This window comes from Lepeophtheirus salmonis, chromosome 1 (assembly GCF_016086655.4).
Source record: "Lepeophtheirus salmonis chromosome 1, UVic_Lsal_1.4, whole genome shotgun sequence".
NCBI lineage: Eukaryota > Metazoa > Arthropoda > Copepoda > Siphonostomatoida > Caligidae > Lepeophtheirus > Lepeophtheirus salmonis.
The window spans coordinates 2,494,134-2,518,750 of NC_052131.2; the positions used below are offsets into that span (position 1 = coordinate 2,494,134).

At 30.3% G+C, this 24,617-nt stretch overlaps 1 long non-coding RNA gene across 1 annotated transcript; it reads left to right on the forward strand.

Annotated features, from left to right (window-relative positions):
* Positions 1-11,142: 11,142 nt before the first annotated feature.
* On the forward strand, positions 11,143-14,056 carry LOC121120927 (uncharacterized). The gene is made up of 2 exons (XR_005865290.2): positions 11,143-11,846; positions 13,093-14,056. It is a non-coding gene; the product is annotated as an uncharacterized lncRNA (long non-coding RNA).
* Positions 14,057-24,617: the final 10,561 nt, after the last annotated feature.

Below are 24,617 nucleotides of genomic sequence, written 5' to 3' on the forward strand. Positions count from 1 at the left end.
TATACATATTCACACTTATTGATCTTATTTCCTGATATGAATATTCCATTTTCGCGAACATCCTACGTACATCATTTGTAAATATACCGACCCCATAAAGGTTGGAATAATCTTTATAATTCAAATATTATCGTATAAGCTCTAAATTTGTTCTCCTCCTGTGTTTAAGTAACAAACTTTGCTAACTAGGGATTTAGCACAAAAATAATGATAAAATACAAAGCCTTAAATACTGACGTGGGACTTACCTTGTTTCGGTTATATGTACAATACATAGGTATGCATACATATACATGATAATAAGAATAATAAAACTCTGATAAATTTGGTATTCGTGACCTTTACAATTATTGAATCTTATGTTTATAAAAATAAATTAAGTACACATTTTTATGGTATGGTTATTTCATTACAACATGCAATTATAAGCCTATATCTACTACAAAGGCTCCCCATAATGAAACGATAAAAATATAGTACTCAACGACAGGATCATAAAAAAGATAATTTTAGACAATTTGTTATTATTTTTTGTGTTTGCTGTACATTTTATGGTATGAAAATTTTAATAATGAGTAGAGGACTTGCAATAAATGTCTACAACAGTAAGTGTGGACCATTTATTGTTGTAAACAGTGACAAACATGACCAGTTTATTGACCCATACATGCCCCATATCCTGATATTGAATAAGAGTCTCACACCAAATATAATTTTGTAAATGATTTAATACATATCTTTAGAACAGTGTCGTAATTACGTTTTTGTTATTTGAAGTGGGAATCACAATTAATAACTACTACTAAAAAAAAATCGTGGATATGGGTCCTATTGTCCACCCGGTGATTAGGACCCTGAAATCTGACCAATTACTAATTTAATAATAAATTAAGTTTGAGTGTTTGAAATTAATTCATATTTCGAGATATTAAAGAATAAACAGTTAGTTACAAAACCAAACAAATTTGAGCTCTCTAGCTTACATACAAGTCGATAAAATGACACTTGAATATGATCGACGAATTTATATTCGTGCACTCCAAGCAGTTGAGCATCTCCCTGACCACCGTCTACGCCGTCAGCAAGTCCTAAAAGTTGAAGAGGAATAAGGGCTCTGTCAAAAAGGCCAAACTGGATCCCAAGGAGTTAAAGAAAACAGCCAAGGCCAATCCTATCAAGTCCATGAGGATCTATTTAAGAGATATTGGGTTTGTACACCAGACTGTCCAGAGAGCTATCAAAAAAGTGGGTAGAAAGAGCCTTGTGAGGGTGGAGAGGTCACTTTTAACACTAGTAATTAAAGAAACCCTTCTCTTCCGTTGCAAGACACTTTTGAGTGAATCTTTTGATTTCTTTAAACTCTTTTTTTGACACTTTTGCCCCCCTACAGCCTCTGTCAGTGCCAAACATTCTATAGCTACCATGAAGCCATCATTGCTGCCAAGGAAGGCTATATTATATTAATCATCAAAAGATCTCAGACACACATCTATTTATTGTATTTATTTTGCTGAAATTATATTGTTAATTTATAAATAGTATGTGGTTGAAGTTTATACTTCAAAGTGCTCAGATTTTGATGGACCACTCGGTAGACTTTGAACTACAATTTTCTGTTATTGTTGAATATGAATGATCTACTTTTATATTATGTATATGTACTGCACATACATAAGTATGTATAATGCAACTTGATAATGATAAGATGAAGTAATATAATTTGTATGTATATAGATCTTATTATGTAATAGTATTATTATTTATATATATATATATATACATATAGATGGGAGTCAATTAGCCTTGAAAGGATTCTACAAGGAGGAAAGTGAAAAGTACCATATATAAATGGAGACATACTTCTAATGCATGGGTTAGAGAAATAATTATAACGATTTGATACGGAATAATTACTCTAGGGATGAAATAATATTTTCAATATTGTATGAACAATGTACATATATAAGCAGATTTGGGTAAGGCATAAATGCACCTTACATACATTCCATATCTAAGCATATTCCAGCATCGATATTGTAAAACATTTAATAATTAAGACAATGGTTCTTAACCGAGGCTCCTTGAAGTGGTTGCACTCCGCGGTGTGTCGTATATGACTTTGTGAGAGATTACTTTAATAACTACAATGGGTACTAAGTAGAGTGCAAAACCTCCACCTAAAATCAGACTAATTTATGTATCTCAATTTTTTCTAAAGTTGCAGTCGTTTTAGCATTTTTTACTTTTTATGGTACATTAAGCTTGCTTTCGAATTTTCAAAGTTTAAAGGCCTTTTACTATGACCATGCATAATCTTCATACTAAATTTGATCAAAATCAATTTGAAACTTTTGCCATAATTCTGGTGACTAAAAAAACAAATAAATAGAAACAAAACATAACCTCCATTCAACTACGTTCCTCAGGTAATTAATAAGTACTACATTTTGATAAGTAGGGGTGCGGTGACCCCTAGGCTTAATGCTTAGTGATAAAAAGGTTGATAACCAATGAATTAAGATACCTACAGATACAATGATCCCAAAATTTTGACCGTCAGACGTGTTTACAAATTGGATACAAAAGCCGTATCATACAGATTCATTTTTGCTAAATGGTACGTCAACATAAGTATCATTTTGTGACGTCATCATATATTTTATTTCATGACTCTGAACGTGCTCAACTATTTTATCGTTATTATTTATAACAATGATATCGTCAAAAAATATAATAATAATAATAAGTCAAACGAAGTAGTCTGAAAAATAAACAATTCTTTACCCATTACATTTCAAATAATTCTATAAAAACCAGCTATTTTAAGAGTTCTAAAAAACCTCTGAATATGTATCTGTTTGTATTTATTACATTGCTTTGCATTGCATACATAGTTTGCCATATTTATGCTATTGTAATCTCAATTTTCATCCTATTTTCCAAAAAACAAAAAAATCCAACATAATTAAGTGTATTTAGGGTGACGTCATAATGTGTTAATCTTCACCAATTTATTATAAGATTAATAAATATTTTAATTAGACCTAAATAAGGGTCCCACACTAAATATAATTTTGTAAATGATTTAATGCATACATTTAGAACAGTGCCGTAATTACGTTTTAGTTATTTGAATTGGGAATCACAATTACTTACTACTGCTTAAAAAATATTTGCCCTACTGTCCACACGGGGATTACAGCCCTGTACTGTGTGGTCCATTGAAATCTGAACAATTATTAATTTAATAATAAATTATGGCTGAAGGATTAAAATTAAGTCATATTTCGAGATATTAAAGCACACTAGTTAGTTACAAAACCAAAGAAACTTGAGCTCTCTAGCTTACATACAAGTCGATAAAAAGACACTTGAACACCTTCACAGAACAAAATCACAAATCTCCTTATAATTCTACCAAAATTAAAAACTCAATTGTAAATACTGAGACTATTATGCATAAAAAGCTTCAAAGACCAGCAGGCATAGTGCAAATGATTTCAGTTTGCAATTCCCTCCTTTAAAAATACAATTGCTTGTCCCAAATACCTCTTAATTTAAAGAATGCTCAAGGTACACCCATTATTATTTATTAAAAGATCTCAGACAATACTGGTAATACAATTTATAAAATATATTTGTAGTTTCATTTATCCGTTACAGAAACTTACTATTATATTTTTGTCATTGTGTCTTTTGACATGATTCTGGTTATCTAAATACATATTAAATATGCCTTGAATAACGGTATGAAATAAATAACTGTCCTTATATTTAAAGTTCCACTGACAGATATTTTGTATGTTTTATTTGTATATATATATATATATATATAGTGACTAAGAATTCATTAAATCGTTGATTTATCTAAACTAATTTGTCAAATATCAATATGAATACGTATAATTTATTTTGTCAGTTAAGGATTTACCTATACTATAAAATACCTTTTGATAGATGAATGTGTTATGTATATCAACATGTACATACTATTCTCGTACCTTAAAATTCCCTTGGAACTGTTTTTAAAAGAAACTTTGAATTTTAATATCTGAACATTTATAAAGCTTAAATTGAATTATATGAAAAGAAGACTCAAAGTTATTATCAAAAAATATAAAACTTAATAGTTTAGAGGGAATTAGTATGATTGATATCTTAATTAGTACTTGCAGAACTTTATTTAATTACATGTATATATTAGGAACTTCGTGACTACACCATTTCAAACCATTTAGAAGTTGGGGGTTTTATATCCGGAAAAATGAAGGATAATCTATATAAAAATTTATTTGCCAGAATGAATTCAGAAATTCATAAATCTTCTGCTCTTACATAGTGAAGTCAATCACTTATACCAACCACCTCTATCTTCAAACAGAGCCTCCAAGCTGCACCTAAATATGGCGCAGGCCTTGATGAGGAACTCCTTGTCCACATTGGCCACTACCTCGATAATGGAAGCCCGCAAGGAGTCAATAGTATTATGTACACGTTTATTGGATTCTCACTACCACACATAGTAGTCCGAGTGGATAAAATCCGTGTAGCTAGGAGGCCACATTTCCTTTCCCAAAACAGTAAGATCTTATAAATGTAGATTTTTCCGGAATCAATCAAGTCTCAATTACCCAATTTGGACACACTGGACCAATTTTAAATTATAGTATGGTATTAGATCTGTTAACATAATTTAAAACTCTCTAAGGAGTTATTTGCGTCCTTGGTAGTTGACCTAGAACGGCGGCACACCGTAATGGATATGCGGCGTTTGTATTTGGGTAATGTCTCAAGGACTTTTTATTTTTTCTTATACAGTTTTGTCTAGCTGAATCTGATGAGGATACTTTCATAAATATAGATCAGAGGGTTGCCAAGATATCAAGATCTAAGCATGTTCTGGTTTTCAAATCCCCATCCTTTAAATGTGCCTACCTACTTCAATATTTTTTGCTTCATTTCAATCCTGGGAATTATAATTTTTTAATGATAACACTTAATTCAAATCATGCATTTAATCATAAAAGCAGACCTTTATGTATAAATAAAAAATAGGTTAAAACAATTCGTGACTAACCTTTTAATTTTGTTTTATATTGTAGAAAGAGAGAAAAAATGCACCAGATCCTAAACAAAGTTAATTTCAATTAAAAATTCATATTTCATAGGAAAATAACTCAATCTGCAGCAAAGCATTTGTTATAAAAAACGTACACCTTTATTTTTATCGACAAAAAGACAATTACAAAATAACAACAAACACATGGAAAACTTGTCTAATTCCATTAAACAATTGTTCAATTACCTTTTAGTTACTATATCACGACTCTTATATAAATATGTATCGATACAAGTAAGCACATATACATATATAGATTAGATAGAAATACGTAATCTGACCAAAATCCATGTCTAAAAAAATAACCATCATTTACGACTCGACGATTGCATCTCTCTGCATCTTGAATTTATTTTGTCTACTTTTAGGGAAGGAACCCACTTGAAGGAATAAGACCTTGAAAAAGGATTCCGTCTTTTAGTCAAAGTCCTTGAAAAAAAATCTTTTTTTTTTCTCGTTCCCAATAAAGCAATCTTATTATTTTTTTCAAAGATAAGAAACGTTGCGTATACATTGGGCATAATAGAAATATCTTATAAAAGAGTGCATATATATTTTTTCATATCATATTCAAATTAGTTTTGGTTTGTTTGTTTGTTTGATATAAGTAATAAACATGTAGAAATGCCATAAAAAGGGGCAAGGCATGATGATTTTGTGTCGTTCAGATTATAGGGAGCGATCTGATAATTGAAGGAAGCTCAAAAAGTAACGCTGTAACTTATGTGTGATATTATATTTTGTTTGATATGCTCATAACTTTAATTTAAACATAAAATTAGTGCAATAATTTACATTCAGTGGCAGGAAGTATTGTATATTAAATATTAGAGGGGTAGCAAAAAGGGGGGGGATTTGTTTTCTAAGAAAAAACAAGAATTGAAATCTTTATATTAAAAAAATTTAAAATCAGTCTCATTCATTGGATATCTGTAATTTATTTTACAAAAAAAAAAAAAAAATGCAAGATTGAAAATTAAAAGGGCTTTTTTAAAAAAAAAACAAAAAAAACTGTAGCGTAAGGAGCCCATAATTATTGTCTCCATCGGCTGTATCACAATATCATAACTTACATATTACATATATAAGAGGGGATCTGAAAAGTTTCCAACCTCAATGTGACGATAGAAGCACTTGTAAATAAAAGCTATTCATATCTATCTTGTACCTGTTGACAGTTACCAAAGGTGTAGCCATTTTGAATGCGGAGTTGTTGTGTAATAGTCCTTTGAGTGATTTGATGTGAGTGTTTTTGTTAAAATGGACAAAATCGAGTATCACTCTGTTGGTCCAGTTTAAGGGCAATAATTTAGAGTTTTGGTGCCGATTAATTGCTGTAGCTGAACTAGGATACAATATTACAGAGTCGAAATAAAAATAAAGTCCAAACAATGGACTGCAAAGATTTTTGTCAAATGAAGATGCAATCCTCTTTGTGAACAATTATTTAGAAAAGAAAAACGCTGATAACTATTTGGATGGATTACAGAGATGGTAATATTGTGTGAAGAAGTGTACAGAGTTACAAAGAGACTATGTTGAAGAATGGAATAAAAAAATTAGAAAAAGATATTGTATCTTTGTTAGGTCGGAAACTTTTCATACCATTACATCTTATTAAAATTAATATATTACTTATAACATCTCATTAAAGGTTATAATCAAACAAAAGGAAAAAATAATTGTTCAACTTTCCTCATATCACTGTAGAAAAATAGATCATCTACTAAAATTTTTTATTGTGTAGATTAAGTTTTATATTATTGATAATTAGTGTGGCCACAAATAATATGTCACGATAAAAATGAACAAAAAATTATCCTTTTTTTCGTAAAAAAATCCTAAAAATTTAGAAACATAAAATTAATGTATATTGCTTATAAAAAAATTGATGTCATGTCCAAAAAAAAAAAAAAATCATCAAACATTAAGAATTTTTTTTAAATGGATGTAATAGATATAAAAACTTTTTTTATTATCAAATGGGATTTTGTTTTTTTAGGCAAATCAAGTATGAGTAATAATCGACAATTTTGCCAATTAGTTTAAAACTATCAGGAATTGGGCAATTTAACTATCTTTTTGATAAATTAGTTGGTTTTTTATTAGAACTCATGTGGATTGTAACTTCAAAGCTGATATGAGTCCTAAATGAATAACAAAATGCATAGAGAATTCTTTTTAAAGCATCATATAAGTAGAGGCTGAATAAATATGCAGTTTTTGAAGCAAAATGATATATATATAATATTTTCTGAAGAAATATAGGAAAATATGTTTGATTTTTCTACACTTTTTCCAAAAATAATATATTAAAAAAACCTAAATATAACCTTCAAAAAATATAAGTGTCTTTTTTTGTTTCATTTTAGGACGCAAAGTCCATGAATAAGGGATTGAGTAGGAATTAGTGTCCACTTCTATTTAGTTAGACAGTTCATCACTTTTATTATATCTCGAAACCTTTCCACTTAAAAAAGTAAGTACATAATCAGTTGATAGTTATCTCATTCTGTAGAATTATTTATCTTATCTGGATCATATAATCACTAACGACAACCAGGTTATGACGTGCCCCCTTTTTCTAGACAACCTGTGTCAGTTTTTTAAATTAAGTTATATCAATCGGTATATAACTTTATTCTTCGGGGTTTTCAACGAGAACCCTATTGAGTGCATTTCCCTTGTATCCATTCCATTCCATTTTAATACGTATGGTGTCATTTTCTCCATTTACCTTTTGAACCTCGAATTGTCTGCTGTAGTCTATTGCTTATTCAGAGCTTTAAGAAAGAGGTGTCATATATATCACTACTCAGATGACTAGCCATAGGAGTTTTTAGTAAAAACATTTATAAAGTGCAAATAAGTCGAAAAAGTGACATTTGACAAAAAAATACATTTTAAATTAAATTTTCAATGTAAAACTCACATATTGTGAAAATATTTTTTTTAGATGTGAGATAATAAGTAAAATGTAAAACATATATGGAAGAAATGTGGATTTTTCCATATAAAAAAAATATTTTCAATGTGAGATGGCCGCCCATAACATAAGACTACATTCCAAATCAGTCTTTTATCCAATTGGTTCAATCCTTTTGACCCTTTCAACAGTCTTAGAACTAGTTAGTCGGTCTTCCAGTCTTAACTAGGACTAAAGAAAAATAAAAATAAATGAGGACGAGATCATATAATTATTTAGTACTTTATGGCTAGATAGACACAAGTTAGTTCAATATCCTATAATGAATTATGATTTATGATTGTATCTATTGACGTAGTACCAAAAGACCAATAAAAATAAATTGTTTTATTGTGAAGTTGGTTTGGTTTTAATTCACATTTATGTGGATTGATATATAGTGCAAAAATTGATATAAGCCTTAAATTAAATAAATAAGTCTTAGGACAGACAAAATAAATTATGATTGGATTGAGGGGACTGCAGTTTTTCTAATTTTTTAGAACATAAGTTATTGATTATCTATCTTAAAAACCAATCTTTTGCAAATTGTATTTCATAATGTAAGCTCATAAAGAAACGAAATTGCTCTTAACGATATAAGTACTAAGTGAAGACAGATTTATCTCCTAATGGTGGAAAAGGATATTATTTTAATAATAATATATTATAAAAAAATAGCAATCTTCAAAGGACAAAAAAACAAACTACAAAAAAAAACAACAGTCAAAAGTAATAATTTAATTCTTGAACAAAATTATGAGCTCATAACTTTACAAACTAATTATGCATTAATATACATTACAATTATGACTATTGAATAACCAGGCCTATTCATATATTGTTTTGTGAGTATGTGTATATTTTATGGATTTTTATGTAATAAAACTTTTATCGTGGTTTTGCAGAATATATATATAATGAATTGCAAAACAGGATCCGTATACTACATAATAAACCTTTTTTTTTTACTTTTCTTATAAAATATTCAAGCAAAGTGTTATTGTTACACTATTTTTGTTAAGTACCATTATTCAAGTACATTAATACGACGTATAAAGACACCTTTGACACAACTTTAAATTGCTTTCAAGGATAACATGAATAAATACTAAGTGAGCCTGAACAAGAATACTATTAACTTTAACGCCATTATGTTAACGTTATTGTGTGTAGAGATTTAGTTTCCCAATTTAGAAATATTGCAGGAGTAGGTTGGGGCCCGAGTCCACACTGCATATGAAGTGAAGAATGGTGCACAAATAAGGTTAAGCACTTTTGGCCTCCCTCTTCACTTCATCTTAAACTCCATGACTTTACAATGTACAGAGTGGTCCAGATAAATTGGAAAAATATTTAAAGGCTTATACCAAACGAGCCAAATGGCGTAAAACTTTTTAATATGATTTGAAGGCTATAATTAATGACATTCAATTATATATAATGATATTTGCCTCTCTTAATAATCTCTCCACACGGCGGGAGAAGCATTGACAGGCCCGGGCCACCACGTGCAGATATAGTTTTGCCATTATATGGGTAATGGACTTTTTCAAGACCTCCACAGACGAATAATACTTGGCACAGAATTCATGCTTGACCATTCCCCAGATATAAAAATGGGTTCATATCCGGGCTGTTTACAGATTATAAATACGGGGTCTAAAAGTTATGACAAATAATTTTGTGGCCAAGACATTCTGCAGTTATTTTGCCTTTTCTGCCGGTACACTGACTTTTTGTGCGGAGTAAATTTTTCCTTGGGCTACTCCATCTGTCCAGGGAATATAAATTAAATGAGAAAAATCATGAACAGTCCCTTGGTAAAGCTGGATCTGTACAGGGTCGCCCGGGTCTGCCAATGCTTCCACCGCTGCGTGGACAACATTATTAAGAAAAGGAGATATCATTATGAATAATTGAATTTCCTTAAATGTAGCTTTCAAATAATATTAAAAATATGATTCTGCCCCATCTGGTTTGTTTGGTATAAGTCTTAAAATATTTTCCCAGATTTATCTGGACCACCCTTTAACTTATGGTCAAGGGAGAGACCTATGACGTTTACATGCACAGCTTAGACTCTCTTATGTCAGCTGCGGAGGCCACGTCTGTCAAGAAGCTTCTCGCCAAATTGCTCAAAACAAGAGCAAGCAAACATAATAAGATATTGGCAAATTGTAGGACAACATCAAAGCTCATTAAAAGTATTAATACATATTCCAATGCCAGTCCTAATCTAAAATAATTTAACTTCTTTTGATGGAGACTCTTATTCTGAACCACCCTGTATGTATTTATTGCACTTACAATATTCAAATGAGTCTTTATTCTAAAAACTCCTCTTGATTTACTGTTATTTATAAAATTAGTAGATGTGCAGTTAAAATTTGGTCTCTTTTAATTAGATGCATTCAGTATATTTAAAAATGATTTCAACTCTGATAAAATTTAATTAATTTAGTTATGTTTTATCATTCTTTCATTGAATTTACTTTGATTTAAGCACGAGTTTATTCAGCGGAAAAACATAGTTTTGCATTCAATTATGTTTTATTTTTAACAAAATGTACAATACAGTATGAGATAGGGGAGACAGGAATAGTTATATAACTGACTTTATTTGTCTTTGTACATTGAAAATTCTAGTTATTTATTCCTTAAAACATATTATAATATATAATTTTCTTAATTTCATAATTAATGAAAGCATCGATTACTTTCTGAGGAATATACAAACACTTGGGCTTGTCGGAAAATACCTGCAACTTGACTTGGACTTGCAGTGTAATGACTTTTTCCAAACCCTTGAAACACTCTTTGGCTACGTATTTGATACATTTGACGAGGTTTTTATTAAAATGTTTGTGAAAAAACTACTAATTGAGATCTATGCCGGGCCAGCCTTCATTATTTATTCATCTCTACTTTGCAAATTTTAAAAAGTTAAGAGTCTTTTTTTTTTACAATGTTCCGAATAGAAATGTTGTAGAACACACACATAATTAGCTGTTGATTGCTATGAAGAACATTGTCCTAGTAGCCACCATGTGCACACAGTACGAGAAGAGGATTGAGTTGCAGCACTCCTCCGAGCAAGATTTTCCAGAAGGCCATCTAAGAGTAGACTTGGGCCTCGAAGATGACAATTTACAACGTTTCCATGCAGATTAATGCCAAGTTGTACCTAAAACCCTCTCCAGAAGCAGCCAGGAAAACCTTTGTGTCTGCCAGCCACCTGAAGTCGGCCTTCAAGAAAAAGCTAAATTCGTCAATTGCTTAAATGGCCAGATCAAATCCATCATTGGAAATTCTTTCTGGGTGTTCCAACAAGATGGAAAACCTACCCACACCGCAAAGAAAATCCAAGTGGTGCTCCAGGAAACATTTCACTCCTGGGCATAGGACTTCTGACCACTGCAGAGCTCAGACCTCAACCCCTAGACTATTCCATGTTAATGCACGTGAAGTCCAAGGCCTACAGGAGATGCCACAACAGCAACCACTGCCTGAAAACCTCCTTCAACAAGGTTAGCCTGCATGAGCATCGAGTACATCTAGAGGGTCTGCAGTAGCTTCTGCCACTGCTGGGAGCTCACTATCAATTCTGAGGGAGGATACATTCACTAAAACATGTTATTTAGTTTTTAATTAAATGTTTATAAACTTGTTTCCTAATTCACTAAGGATCCTGCTATCGACTTCAACACTTTGTTTGTTAAACTGGGTAATTAATAAAGGGTGGGCCAGTAACGGTTTGATGTAAGTATGTTGTGTTAAATTTTACCGTGTCTAAGTCAAATAAGCTCCATGAAATTGGACTAGAAGCTAAAAATGTTACAACTATCCCTCGTTTCCTTACATTCATTCCACGATAGTGTTCGTAATGGTGTGATTATAACATAAATTCAATTAATCCGTTCTCTGATTCCTACCCCCCCAAAAAAAAAAAAAATATATATATATTTTTTCATAAACTAATGTCAAAAACTTTCCACTTTATATTCAAAATACTTATCTTTCTGGTTGGGGCTGTACATTAATTGATGTTCCCTTCTTACTAATGATGGCCAATTATTTCCTTCTCTTTATGAACGTCAAACTCCATTTATGTAACTAAGATTTCAAGGGCTTGATTTAATTTTTTCCCTTCAATAGTGGAGAAGATAATTGGTGTCCATAAAGTCAATAACCAATTCATTCACACGAACTCTTCTTTTATACTTCTTAATTATTAATGGTCTTAGTTTCATTGATAGCATGTTCTCTTTATTAAGAGCTTTTTATAATATTTTTGAAAAGGGTCATAGCCCATGTGGATGAATTTTTTCAGAACTACAGATTTAATGCATAGTCACAATAATTGGACTTAAAGATGCTATTATATATAGGATTGTATTCGTCCTTAATAAGTGACTTAAAATTCCTTAAATCACTGTTAACTGTGTTTAAAAACATTCAAAATTATAGAATGCTCTCAAGAAGGCATCATTTATGCTAATATCTGACTAAAGTACCTAAATTTACCAATTGAATTAGTTTAGTAAAATTTCCAATATATTTTATAACCGAACACAGTTCGTCATTACTCTTAATTTAGGTCTAATTAACATATTTAATACTCTAATAAAAAGTAAAGAAGATCAATTGGTCGTGACATTGCTCCTTGATATCTATGAGAATGTTATTTAAAAAAGATTGTTCTATGGGACGTCTTTTACTTCAAATTTGGATGCCTTTTTAGTATTTAAGATATGACGTCGTAGTTTATTCGTATTTAAATCCCTAATATAATCAATTTGACAAACCAAAATTGCTTCTATCTCAAAATGCCCGTATCTTCACTTTATGTACTTTTAAAAAAAATAAAGTAATATATATTTATGACTGACATTTTTCATTTTATACTTTTCACGTTTTTGCATCTTTTCTGTAACACATTTTAACTCATTTGAAATGAGTAAAATTTACATAAAAATTACATATATTAAATTTGATTTTTTTTCAGATTTGGAATAAACAGGTTCAAAATTCAAATATTAATTTGCAGTTGAATAAATTACTTTAACATTATTCAAGACACTCCTTTTCTTTGAAGAAGGTCAAATAGATAAACTTTTTTCATCATTTTGGGTAGGATATTGAAGGCAATTATTGCTAGTATTGAAAATAATTGTTAAAAGTTGGTGCAATATGCATTATTTAAACATAAATCTAAGTATATAATTTACACATGATGGATGTTTATTGGTGATTGATATCTAAATTATCATGTTTTACATTTGAAATCAGATCATTCAAGTAATAGTACATTAGTCGGCATCATAATTCTGGTTGGCCCTTGAGATCACCGGATGAAGCTAAATTTATATTATTGAAGGGCTCAAAATTCAATTGTATGCTGTTACAGAAAAGTTCACTGCGCCTTTTTCGCCCACAGAAAATTCAACTCCCTCTTTTCACCCAAATACAACTTTATCCCAAGACAAGTTCATTCTGAAGCATGATCACTGCGTGGAAAAGTTATACCGAATCTAGTTCATCGTGAAGGAAGTTCATCCCGGGTATAAAACATGATGTATATTTTTTTTAATATTTAATACTTATATAATTATGAGAGAAGGACAAATGAGCGCATTGTACTTGTGTAATGTACAACTTGTTCACGTTCATTTTTGCACACTCAATGGACTCATTTTTCCTTCTCAAATAAGTACATTATTTGTCAAATTGCACATTTAAGAAATACATTAAGGTAACTTTCAAATACCATATCACCAATATGTTGGATTTACTTGCTAGTAAAGCCATTCACAAATACTATAATGAATCCAAAATACATTCTAAAAATTATTTTGATAATAGAAAATAAAAGTCTAAATGATTATAGACTTTTGGAGCTATATTATATATTATGTGTATATTGAATGATTCAATATGTATTTTCCAATATTGAATAAAATATTACATCATAGTTGATTTTTTTCATTAGATCCTAGTATATGGTAACGGAATACAATGAAGTGTGAATACAAAATCTACTTCCTCCTGAAAAAAGGAACTAATTTTATGTTAAAAGTGGGTTTGTAATTTAACTATAGTTACTATTAAATCTTTGATTACTCATAAAAAAACCCCATAACATATTTCTTTACGAATTGCAGTACAATAAATCCCCCAATGTCCAACTGCGCTAATTTAACTTTATTAAATTATGAGCTTTGATAATATCAAGGCGTTAATTATGCCTCCTTCAATCAATTAAAAAAAAAAAAATTTTTAGAGTCAGATGATACATTCATCATTGTTGATTCATAATTAAATTGATGAAGAATTATTTATCTTATTTGGAATATTGATTTGACTATATTTTTTCAATTATATGGGCAATTATATGCAATGGACTACTGAACTAATTAATTAATTATCATCTTTATATTTAATTTTTGAAAATAATAAGAAATTAAATTTTTATATTAAGGGCAAACAAATTATACAAATACTTATTTTTCGCTCAAATTGTATTTAAGATATATTAGACACTTTGGTCCTGTCATTATTGAAGCAAGTTTGAATGATTTTTTCTGAATTATATTTGTATTCCTCCACTAATTAATTGTCGTTCTCTTCTATCAAAAAATCTAATCGGATTAATCCTTGTAACTGACGATAATAGAACTAAAAAGATTTAAAAGTACATTGTCAAAATGAAAAATAATAGAAATTGATTATATTCTGAAGATTATATCGGGCAACTTAAGTTTGGCACATCTAATTTAGATTTTAAATTACAGACAATGTTCTTATAAATCTAGACCCATCAAAAATCTGAGTATAAACCCCATAATTTACGGATATTTGTGCATAAAATATTAGACTTTATATGTGGCTGTATATAAGATTAAAAAAATCAAATCAGACTTTGTGGTGTGTCATCACAAAAATCATCTTGATCAACAATTAAGAAAAGGAGAAATTCCCAATTTTCCTTGTACTTTCTAAATATAAATGGACCATTATTTAGTGGACTTAATTCGGTCAAACATGGATTTTATTCTATCAATTGTTGGATGGGTTCAAATACTCAGGATTATAAATCTTCATTTGGTATATGTGACTTTATTTAGTTCCGATACCGCCTTTCAAATATAATCTATTTTTAATAACTGATTATTACTCGTTACAAATATTATAGAAAAATATTCCATGCATAATTTCTAAAGAGATCTTTTTCAAAAATATGGATCTCTTGGGGTTTTTGCCGATTTTGTATTTTTTAAGTGATCCCAAATATTCAAATACTCTACTCATCGTGAATGGATCGCTTTATTGTTTTGATCCTGGTACCTTATTTACGAGGAAGGAGTCTACCATACTCCTTATGAGGTTAGGTAGTTTTTCTTGGAGAATTCTCCTCAAGTGTCCCTCATGAATTCAGAATCCAAATTCGAACATCTCTATAGATGATGATCTAGTTAGAAGTATCTTCCTTCGATGACCTGAATCTTCCTTTTACAAGGCATGACAACATGAAATTCCCATTGACTTTGGAAAAAAAAAATGTTTTCTAGTTGCTAGTACAACCCCATAAAAGATTGGATCACTAAAATATGGAACAAAAAACCTTGGGGATGGATATTTTTTAAATTGATCTTTTTTTAAATTCCTAGCCTGTTTTTTTGTTGACGGGCACACTTTTCTCTTTCGTAATTTTTTTTTCAAGATTTTTTTATGTTGACAATATAGAATCTAAATATGTTGAATTATAAATTATATGATCTAAATAAAGCTTGACATATAGTTATATATTTTCTTAGAGGATTATATATACAATATACACACAATGTATACAAATAATATACTTTAATTCCAAATGCAGTAAATCAGATAGATAAAAAAAAGCTTATACATATTAAATGCCATGTCATAATAAATAAATTAAAACATTCATCTTGTGACGAAACATTATAAATATACAACCAAGTATAGATGTATAATAAAAAATTGCATTCAAGTTCGATATAATATACACTGAATACAAACATACAAAATGCTAATTTAATAATTTATTTCCTTTATTTCTATGTAAGAATGTTGATTCGGTTAGTTGAGAATTAAAGGTCAACATCATGCCTGGTTGGTTATACTTTATTACAATTTAAAGGGCCTTTGTTAGTGTGTTAACTTTAATTTATATTTTTAAAGTTAACGAAATTGGAAACCACGATTACAAAGGAGTATATAACATTATGTACTAGACATGTCGAAATTAATTTTGGGTTATAAAAGGTTATTATCAACTACCCTCCCATCAAAAAAAAAAAAAAGAAGTGTTGAAACTTTGAATGTTTCAAAACTGAAAAAGGACTAAAAAGTACTATTGTCTACTACTACGATATTTGAGAACCTGCCAGAACAATTCAAAATCTATTTATTAAAAAAATATCACGTGAAGTCAAAATGACAGCTTGGTAGTTCGTGTAATGAAAATCTATATCTCTAAAACTATGAAAGCAATTATGATGATTCTCCATCCCATTAATATAAGTCTCAATACATTAAAAGCCAATAATTTTCTAGCCTCTATAATACTATAAATTGACTCATTGGTAGTTTTACTGCCAACAAAAACAAAAAACAAAAAAAACCAAATAAGTCAACTGTATTTAATAGTTATATCAGCATTTATGCCTCCAACATGGACTTGCTTTCAGCTCATTTAAAATCAAATGTTTTTCTCTACAAATTAGAGTTCGATGCCCATTTGATAAGTTTGCAAAATACTAGTAATTAAAGGTCATAATCAAATTGAGGAGATAACATAAAAAGTCTTTTTTTTCATTTTCAATTGAAAATAAGAAAAAATAAGCGCTCTCAAAATCCAATTCTACTTAACAATTTCCATCAATGAATATTTCATAAGAGTACTATCAATTTATAGAATCGAAAATGCAGTCTATTCACGTAGCACTCACGAAATGAAATTAAAGATAGACTCTCTATATTTAGAATACTTATATATATTTAATTATATGTACTATTTGCAACCTGGAGATAGTGGCTATGAATATTCTATGGCTGTTAAGCCAATTGGTAATTTTATTTAAAAAAACAAACCTTTTTTGTGTGTATTTTTTTTCCATATTACTAATATACAATAGCTGAATGAATACTTATATATGTATATCATATTTATTGTAAATTAGTATTAAACATTTGAAGAATATCTTTATAACAATAAAGAAATGTTGAGATTGTAATTAAAGAAGAATTATGAATAATTCAAAATATTTTCAAGGAGTATATTAAAATAAGTTTATTTAAAATAATCATTATACCATTTAAATAGCAAATAAATGAATTTTGTAAGAATTACCTTCGACTCATTCCTTTTTATATTCAAATCATGTCAGTATTGCAATTTATTCATTCTCAAAGGAAATGTGTAAGATTTATTTACATATTTTTTGCACGTCATAAGTTTATATTACATACAACAGCAGTCATAATTGCATAGTTGATTATTGTCACAATACTAAGACCTTTTAAGAAATGCTAATCAACTCCTTCAAGTTCCTTAAAGATTATGATGTTGTAAATACCAGATCTGTCATATATTTAAAGACAGTTATGGTTTTTTAAGTATTACGAAGTGGTCCATTAAAATCTGAAAACTTTCAATTTTAAACTTCAACCAGATATAACTTTTTAATTAACAATAGAATTTCAAGAAAATTACTACTATGAATAAATGTGTGTCTGAACTTTCTTGATCGTTAAAGTAAGCCCCCTTAGCGGCAATGATGGCTTCCCGGCTGCTGCAGAAGGCCTCTAGTCCTCTGTCATGGCGTACCAGTAGTGGCTGGGAGGGGGTGGCATCAGCACTATATACCGGCCAAAAATGTCAAAAAAGAGTGCAAAAGGACTCAAAAACCTAATTTAAAAGAGTCTTGCAACGGAAGAAATGGGGTCTCTCATTGCTGTTGTCTTGAGAGGATTCGCCTGGGATGTTTTCTTTAACTCTTACGGATCCAGTTTGGCCTTTTTGAAAAATCCCTTCTTCCTCTCTAACGTTTTAGACATGCTTGTTTTGGAGAACACCAACTGCTTGGAGTGCATGAATGGAAAATCGTCGATTACGTTCAAGTGGGATTTTCTTGACTTGTGAGTAAGCTAGAGAACTCCGGTTTGTTTGGTTTTATAACTAATTGTTAATGATTTAATATATCGAAATATGAATTAATTTCAAACAGTCAACCTTAATTAATTATTGAATTAGTAAATGGTTAGATTTTGATGGACCACCCGGTATTACTAGAGCTGCTATACTAAAAAAGAAAACAAAAATAGACTTGGTAACCTTGTCAGTTTGGAGAATATTTGAAAGAGGAGCAGCTTATTTCTCATGACGTTTTACTAGAAATATACACAAATGGCGATTTGTATCTAGTAAAATGTCCGGAATTATTCTGATGTCGACCCTCAATTTTACTCTAAGTCAGACAAGTACTTACTTATACAACTCCCCAAAAATAATCAATGTTACTCTCCGTCTTTCATGATTGCTCGAACACTTTATACTTTGAAGTTTTCTTCTCAAGAACTAAAGAATAATGGTAACAGCTTTGGAAAAAAAAAAACACTGCTAGGATGAACCAATTAGAAAAAAAAATCTTGGATCCATTTTAGGTCATATTTTATTCAACTCAAATAATTATAACTGGGTATAAATTTCCAGTACTTTGATTCAGTAATCTTATGATTGGTGTATCAGTTTTGGGTTTAAAATGTTTTCTCTAAAGTAAGTTGCAAATTCTCGAAAATAAAAACATAATTAATTATTTATCTCTTGCACGCAGAAAAATAGTCAACACGGTATTGTTGAAGTCTTAAGGGTCCTCAAAGTGATTAAAAAAACCCATAAAATACATCATCTAGAAGCTCAAGAAGATAAATGATTGAGGTGAGGGTAAAACTGTCAGGGGACGAATGGTTGAGTTTTTCTAAATGGGCTAAATTGCACAATTACCATGAGGAAACCATATGTATGTAAATTGCTCTAACGTGTAAGAATAAAATTGAAGGCTTTCAATGCTAGTCATTGTGAGTAAAGGTCCAGATTAAATTAATTATATCTTGCTCGTTCCTTTATTTTATTTTTTCACCAGCATAAGATGAACTATCTGTGAATAAAAACATGATAGACCATGTATATCATAAAAAGTTTTTGAACAAAACGCTCCAATTTCTCATTTAAAATTCGAGGATGAATAAAACAAGTTCCTTTTATAATGTTTCAATTTAATGCTACCAAAGGATGCAAAAAAACATTCATGACAACATAGAATAAAATGCAACAAGAATTCATTTTCGTAGCGTGCAAAGAGATACAAAAATCATTTTCATAATTAAAATACGAATATAAAGCTGAATTCCTTTTTATGCAATTAAAGAAATTAAAACAACACAGATATAAAAAGTAGGTATACCATGAATATAAAAGCTTAATTGATTACGTATACGAAGTCAACTATAGATATTTGAAGAAAGTTATTTCTGTTTGAGTACATTTTTTTAATTAAGAATCCAAGAACTAAAATATCATCTAATGTACATATATATTTGAGTGATTCCAATTACTAGTAAAATTTTAATTGAAAAAACAGCATTTATGTAAATGTACTAGCTTTTGATTGACTGCTTATGTTTATTAAGTATACACAAAACCAATTATGTCTTGGCATTACTTATTCGAATCTAATAATCAAATGCATGCAGTCACTAATCAAGTTGATGATTCAACAAATCTTCTCTGATTTACGTAATAAGTAATTAATGTATTTCAAACTTTTAGCAAATCATTCATTACATCAGAAGAATAGATAATAATTATAGTAATATCAATAACTGTATTTGTGATAGACGACAATACTATGAATCTCAATCAGTGTCAAAACTATAAGGGGACACTACGAAAACTTGATCTCTGGAAATGTATACTTTTGCTCCAGCTGAAATATATGCGGAAGCATAGTTTACATTCCAGGCTTAATCTTATCTAGGTAGTGGTACACATTCTATTATATTCAATTTTTCAAGATTAAAATTTAAAGGTGAGGTTTTGTGAAGACATTTATTTAATAAAATCATCTGAAAAAATGCTCGGCACAACTATATTCAATATGTGAGGCCTCAACTCTAATAATTGCCTCACTACGAGGCCTAAATCCCTTGCAGGCATTGTCTATGTAGTCAAACTCGAGCTTGGTCCACTCCTTCTTGATGAAAGCCTCTAGAGACTGGATACTCCTGTAAAAAGGAACACACACCCTCTCCTCCAGGCGTCCCTAGATATATTAGTACAATGGGTTCGTGTCTTGTTGCCCACTTGTTGACGTCCCAAAAGTCCGGTAAGTTATCTCTCGGAAAGGCGTGGGTCTTACTGGTGGGATGACACAGAGTTCCGTTTTGAGTGAAAAAAAAAGTTAGCCATGAACTTTTCTCCTGCCCAAGGTAGTACTTTCTTATCTTGAAGCTTGATGAAGCATCTTCATTGAACAGCTTCTTCCTTTCTACAAAAGTGGGAGGGGAAAATTCGCCTGCGTTGGCCGCAAAGTCCAACACCATGGTGGTGGTAAATTAGATCTCTGGCAATATTTATAGTTGTACGGCTGCACTCAAGTGCTCATTGGGGACATGAAAGAAGCTTCAGAATTTCAGACCTTTGTTGCTTCATTTTACACGTTCTCGTTCCTTTTTTTTTCCAAACTTTACATAGGGAATCTGGAGTCACATAACCTATCTTTCACACAGTTTGAGACAATCGACGAATAAATTTACGATTTATTAAAATTTAAATCAAGTGTACCACTAGATAAGATCACTATTTTCAATAAGATCATATTTTACAAAAACCTACGAGTTGTGACAATCCTTGTTCTTAATATTAGCTTATTTTTAAAAGCATTCAAATTTGTATTTCAGAGGAATTTAATAATAAAGTTTTCAATACGTATGTTGTCTTTTTTCCAAAAAAAGTAAAAAAAAAAGTTTATAAAAAAAAAAAAAAAAAAAAAAGGAGTAAAAAATATACATGTCATCTCAAACTAGTCAAGGCCAAAAGAAAATTTTACTCACGGCCCTGCTGCCCTAATTTAGAGTGCCCTCCTTGGATATGGGTCTAGTTATGGTTAAGCGACTAACCCCAATCCATTCTCATAATAATGCGTATCGAATACAAACATAAAAAAATATTATAGATAAAAAAGGTTTCATTAATGATGAGTGAACAAATGTTATACATAGATCGAATGTTTTTGTACCTACATGGTAACTTCATTTAAGATATTTAACCTTAGTAACAGTCCTGTAACAAAATCTATATCTGTCTTAGGACGGACACTCCAAATTCTAGGTGGAGAGTCCGTCCGTCAGTACCTAGGATTTGTCTTTGACGGTGAACTAGCCAAAGATAATTTATACATAAAAAATGAAATATCTTTAATTCTTATTTAATTAGTTATTTAATAAATTGACCAAAATACAGTTACAGTGAGTATTTACATATAAAGTGTCACTAAAGAATGAGATGGTAGATATATCAACCAAAAAATATCACCTCGAATTGTGATAAGTTTATGTATAATTTTGTACTACACTATATTCATATTTTGTCTTGTGTTATTCTTAGGGATGGACTTTTAATGACAATCATTACAAATTGATTCTTCTCGCCCTCTACAAAAGTCACATTCCTAGTAATTGTAAAGTTTTTAAATTCTAAATGTTTTTGGGCGGGCTAGTTTTTGTGGGGGGAGACGGTTATCTTTATTCAATAATTATTATTGAGGAAATAACAGACCTACATGTAAGTATAAAGCTTAACTAGGAGTGTGTGGGTTCGTGAATGACAGAAAACAACATCGATGATTCAGGGGCGTCTACAGGAAGTGGGTTGGAGGGTATGTATCCCCCTCCTCCAAAAAATAAAGGAATATTTGCTCATTACTAGAAAATTTAATATTTGAAATTAAATACAAGAAAAATAATTTTTGAAATTTTTAATAATTACATTTTTTTTGAATAGGTACGGATTTTTGAAATTTTTCTCCCAAAAGTTTAATATTTAAATTTTTTTTTTCAAAAATTTACTATTTGAAATTAAATTAAAAATTATAATTATTTGTGAAAAACTGGGGATTTTTGACAATTTTTTACCCCAAACTTTTATTTTTTGCGAAGAGCTGTGGATTTTTGAAATTAGAAAAAAAAATAATAATATTTGAAATTTTTTTTTTTCCGACAATTCAATTTTTCAATTTTTTTTTCAAATTTTTCTTTAAAATTTCCAAAATCAGGCCCACCATCAAATATAATACTGCGGGCCATAAGTGTAAGTCCTAGATAAAATTGAGGATTGACCATGGAGTCATTCCTGCCTATGTCTTTGATATATTCGGTGTGGTACCTGTGTTCATTTTCTTCATCTCATAACTGCTTGCATCTAATCTAAGGAATGTTGTGACATCTAAGCTGTTATCTTCCAAAAAATTCTTGTATTATTAAGGTTATAATTTTAATTTTTGACATTCTTTTTACATAACAAAGTTCTTTACGATTTACGACCCTAGTCATTGTTATTCTATTCGAGGTGTGTGAAAGAGGGAACATAATTGAGATACATTTTTTTGTTTCATTATTATTTCAACCGTCTTGTTTTAAGTTACTTAGAGGTTACAACCTATTATAAACACCCAACACATTTTTTTAAAGGGGCATTTTCTCCTTAACTAATCATTCGATTTTAATAGAAACCAATGCCAAATGAAAAGTGGATTAAAAAAAAAAATCTTATTGAACCTTAATGGCTAAGGTGTCAATAACGACCTCGAATCGACCTTGAAAATGGTAGCAGGTCTTGATGACCATTTGCTTCGGTAGATTCCAGAATTCCTCCCGGGTCGTAGACATCAGCATCGTCACACAGATAAGTCCAAGGGACTGAGGTCCGGTGAGCTTGGAGGCCAAACTATGGTTCCTACAAAGTCAAAATAATTATGAAAACCAGGTCAATGTGTTCTTTGCACTGTGGCATAGAGGAGAAAAAAATATATTAAACATTATTCAGAATATAGGACTAATTAACAAAATAAAATGTTATTTAAACATTATTGATTGTGACCATCGTTACTCATGAAACGTAATTGCATATTACTTTTAAAATATATACTTAGTAAACTATAAGTATACTCAACCTACCTACCTTCATATAAGTAGGCACATTTGTTTAAAGCACTGAATTAGTAAATTATGTAGTTTACAACATAATGTCTAAAAAATTTCTTTTATAGTTAATTTACATATGGTGTTTTTATAGTTGACCAAATATCTTAACACATTTTTTAGATGTTAAGCGAAATCCACAATCACATCTGAGTCATATTGCATGCCAATGCCAAAGTGTGCAAAATATCTAAGGCATTCAATGATCAACTGTACATCCCTTACAACGCTGTTGTTAAGAAAGGAGAAAACATTGGGCATTGTCAATTCAATATAACCGGCCTTGTATCGTTAACAACTTCGTTTCGAGGATTAAAAACAGTTTTCGTGGCAATCCATACCCATCAATGAGTTTAATATGTATATTGAATTACTCATTCCTTAGATAATTCATATAGGTACTTTAGCTGAATAGAGTCCCTCCCTGTCTATGCTGCTGAATTCACCTGGAATTTTCAAGTGTAAATGTTCTTTATTGACAAATACATTTTTGGTATCCATCCTCACCTGACCTTAACTCCCTTAATTGTAGCATATGGGTGCGTGGAGCTGTGCTAGACTTGCAGAGGTATTTGAGTGTACTCGAGGGACAAATAACTGAAGAATGAGAAAAGATTGAGCCGGGTAAGGTTATTAAGGGTTCTAGGACACATTGCCTAAAACCTTATTTCCGAAAGCCATTTTGCCGAACGGATATATATTTGATTATGATTTGTGCTCCAATACTATGTATGCTATAATTCCCATTTATGTTACTCCAAAATTAAAATTTGAAATGTTTAATTATTTGTCACAAATTGCAATAATTAAATGTTCATTAATTAATAATTTATTTAATTATAAGGAGGCTTCAAAAGTTAATATTCATTTTCGATCATTATATAGACAAAACAAGAAAGCATGTAGTTCTACTGCTGCTTACTTTAAATAAATTAAATAATAAACAAACACGCCAGTGATTTAATCATAGATACTTTATATCTCTATGGGTTCGATCGAATGGAAGAAGTGCTAAGAAGTAATAACCGTAATATATCCGTTATCGATTATAATTCAACATGATGGACTATTTGTATTTGAAAAGATTCTTCGTTATGATCCAGGATTTTTGGTCGAAGATGAAGAGGTCGTAGGAGACCACGAAGAAATGAGAGACGTAAGGGAGGAAAACTGCACAGCTGAGAACAGTTTGAGCAATATGGAATCTCAATAGAAAGATGAGAAAGACGGTGCTTTGTGCCTCCGTGAACC